This window comes from Anneissia japonica, unplaced genomic scaffold (genome assembly GCF_011630105.1).
Source record: "Anneissia japonica isolate Jap-2015-1 unplaced genomic scaffold, ASM1163010v1 scaffold3436_len560460_cov161, whole genome shotgun sequence".
In the NCBI taxonomy this organism is placed as follows: Eukaryota; Metazoa; Echinodermata; class Crinoidea; order Comatulida; family Comatulidae; genus Anneissia; species Anneissia japonica.
Genome location: NW_022751570.1, coordinates 514,272 through 518,226, shown reverse-complemented (window position 1 = coordinate 518,226; position 3,955 = coordinate 514,272).

The following is a 3,955-nucleotide window of genomic DNA, read 5'->3' as shown; positions in this document are numbered from 1 at the left end:
ACACATATATATATACTACATATATATATACCTGTCTCTTATACACATCTAGATGTGTATAAGAGACAGTGATAAGTTCACGGAGATGTGATTTAGATGGGGTTTTGCCCCGAATTTGCTTGTAATTCGAAATGCACGCATTGACACCTTTTTCATGAGGGATATTAGTATATAATGACGAAACATCAAGTGTAGCCAGAACAGTATTATTAGGTAAATTTGAAATTTTGTTAATTTTGCGGATAAAGTCCGTGGAGTCCTGAATGTACGAGGGGAGAGCAACAACATATGGTCTCAGTAAATCATCCACATATTCAGAGATTTTTTCTGTAGCAGTACCGTTGCCCGAAATAATGATGGCCTACTTTGTGGATTTTGGGTAGGACATAGAAACGTCCTGGTGCCGGATCGACCTGGATGAGATGGGGTCCAATTTTGGGATCGATGGAACCTTTTTTAACCATCTTTAATACAGATTTTTCCACTTCCTTAGAAATTTCCGGAGTGGGATCCTCTGTGAGCTTCCGATAGTGAAGAGGATTGTTCAGTTGTCTTAAGGACTCCTCTTCATAGAATTTAATGTCCATTACGACAGTGGCAGAGCCTTTATCAGCTGGTTTGATAATAATATCATTACGCTGACGCAAATTGGCGATGGCCTGTCTCTCATTTTTTGTGAGATTGTCGCGGAAATCTGGACTAGGAGTGTGGTTTTTAACGTCCTCCTCAATGACCTGAATGAAAGTTTCTAAAGCTGGGCAACGATTCTTAGGGGTATTCCAGGTACTTTTAGGTTTGAATTTGGTGTTGCCGTCGGAATCGGCGAAAAATCCACGGCATCTTAAACGTCGGAAGAAAGCTTCCAGATCCAAAGATAGTTGTTGTGGGTCAGCCTGCCTCGGTTTTGGGCAAAATTTGAGTCCTCGGGATAGAAGTTTGGTTTCTCCTTCGGAAAGCTGACAGTTAATTTGAACAACTGAATCCGTGGTGTTGCACGGATTATCACTAAAGCGCCGAATGAACCTTCTAGGTTTACGTGAAAGCCAAACATTGTGCGAAGGTTGGATCACTTGTGTTGAAGTGATATTGTCTCGACCAAATTTGTGTTGTCTCCTCAGGGAAAGTCCCTTGGAAAGCTTAAGGCAATCCTTGGCAATAATCTTGAGTTTGTTTTGAAACTCAGATATAGGAAGGTCTCTTTTTAGCCTTCTAGTCCAAAAGTGAATTTGGTTGTCGATGACGCAGTTGCCAATTAGGACCTCAATTAATCGACATGCATTTTTGTTAAGGACGCCATTCCAGCGGGAATGGAAGTCACGATCTGCGAATGGAATACCAGACCTGACATGAAATTGTAGTTCTTTAGGAGCCGAATTGTTAGAACGATGTTCAAGATAAATAATAAGATGGTTACGATACCTGACGCGGTTTTCCGACAAGCGTCGTAGAAATTTGAAATTGTCCACAGTACCCTCCAGAATTACAGCAGAGTTGGATCAAAATGATACAAACAGTAGAAAATGATATATAGATTAAAAGGTAAAATACTGAAAAACAACAATGCTGTGGGAAACAATGGCTGGATCTCAGTAGAGCAACAGCTAAAAAGTAAACGTAAGTAAACAGCCGGAAATAGACCCAGAGCTTTCGGACAAAACTAGTCCTTCCTCAGTGGCGAGTGAGTGAGGGTAGAAAAAGCTAGATGGTATAAAGTGAGAATTTCATGCAAGCATGATTGGAAACAATAGGCTGGGTGAGATTAGATGCCTAAATGGTTAATGTTCAACAGTTGCCAACATTAGTTTGCCTACATGGTTAATGTTGCCTAAATTGTTAACATTCAACCATTGCCTAACATAGCTTTCTTAAATTGTTAAAGTTCAAACATTGCCTAACTTAGCTTTCCTAAATTGTAAACGTTCAACAGGGCTTGGAATTAAGGGTTATTTGGTCGCATTTGCGACCTGATTTTTTAAGGTGCGACAAGGAATTCAACTTTGTCGTGCTCAGTGCGACAAGGTCATTTGATAGCGCGAGTAGATTTTGTAAGCGGCAGGAAGGTGGTTTCCCTCCGAAACCCAATTATTTACAAATTGTACAGCCCATTATTTTCAGTCATGAGTACGCAAAACATGTTATCATCCATTTTACATGTACTGTATCAACCAATCAGCATGACCTAGACTGTTAAAGTGTGACGTCGTACACTAAAACCGTGTCGATGTGCGCCCATCTTATTCTTGGTAAATAAGTGTTCTTTTCTCTCTAAGGTGCCGGGGCGCCTTCTATATACCAGATGTATAACCCGCAATAAGGAAACAATACGTCGTGTAAGGTGAAAGGTTGTTTATTTCCAAACAGGTAAAACTACAATGATAAAAAATATTGAAAATACAATGATTCAAATAATAATCATGGTCTACATAACTCACTCAATCAATTAAATGTCATTGCCTATTTAAACATGTAACACAATAAGCCTAGGTCCTAAGCCTTTTGGTCTCTCAAACCGCACTCACCATATCACAGTAATACTCGTGAATGTAGGCCTAGCCTAGCTTCTCAGATTTAAAATACAAAAGGAAAAGGTAAATCATTCTGCATCCCTATAATGTCAAGTGATATCAGAGCTTACAGAGTTGTGACATAAGAGCCTTTATAAGCACATTTGTAAGAGAAAATTGAGCTAAAATTAAGCTAATCAATACGGCAAAACTGTCCTGGTTTAGCGTTGCTAGCCATCACGAAACACGCCGCCAACGAAAAAAACACTATGGCGAGCAAAAGGCGCAGCACACTTCCCCCCCCCCCCCCCTGTGGTATGACCTGTCATACCACACAAATTCAACCAGGGCAATCATAAACACAAATCCATATGACCTATAAAAAATTTCAAACATGAATATCAATTGAACTATCAACATAGCAATTTCCGTATCTTAAACTACTAGACCACCACTGGGTGGACTATTCTCCGGTCAAATGAGTGGGCATTATTCTGGCCCTTGCAACGCAATAAGATCTATTCAGCTTCCAACAACACGACAAGTTCGTGTATGGGCCTAATGTTGCTCTTTCCTGTAGAGGCTAAGCGCACACTCACTTTGCGAACTTTTTTATCATCTGCTGTGAATACTTCGTCAATAATGCCGATCGGCCACTGATTTCTTTTCGCTTGTTTGTCCTTGACCAAAACAACGTCTTCAACTTTAATGTTCCTTTGGTCTTGTTGCCATATCTTCCTTGCTTGAAGGGTGCTCAAATAATTAATCCTCCAGCTTTTCCAAAATTGTTTCGCCAAAATTTGTACTAGTTTCCATTGGGCACGGAACATGTTTTCCTTCTTGTTTTCTACCATGATGCCTTCCGTACATGGATGTTTTTGCGTCAACAACATTGCAGGCGTCAGATATATGACGTCGTCTGGTTGATCACTAAGAGGCATGAGATGACGGGAGTTAATGATGGCTGTTACTTCTGCCATTAATGTAACTAGAACCTCATGGGTGATGTTTTTGTACTGGTTATTCAAAAAGATACCATCTAGAATCCGTCTGCTCATCCCAATCATTCGCTCCCATGCCCCTCCCATATGGGAGGCATGGGGTGGATTAAGCTTCCACTCTACTCCACACTTCCAAAAGTATGTTTTCAACTCATCGATGGCTCCGACAAAGTTTGTCGCTTGATCTGAGTATAGCGACTTTACTTTACCTCTGAGAGCCATAAACCTGCGGAGTGCATTAATGAATGACGATGACGACATTTCCTCAACAACCTCTATATGAATAGCCCTGGTGGACAGACATGAGAACATTACAGCCCATCGCTTACTTCTTGCAACTCCGCCTCTCGTCCGCCTTGCAACCACTTCCCACGGCCCGAAGCAGTCAACAGCTACATGGGAAAATGCTGGCTCACAGGAAATCCTGGCTGCTGGTAGGTCAGCCATGCG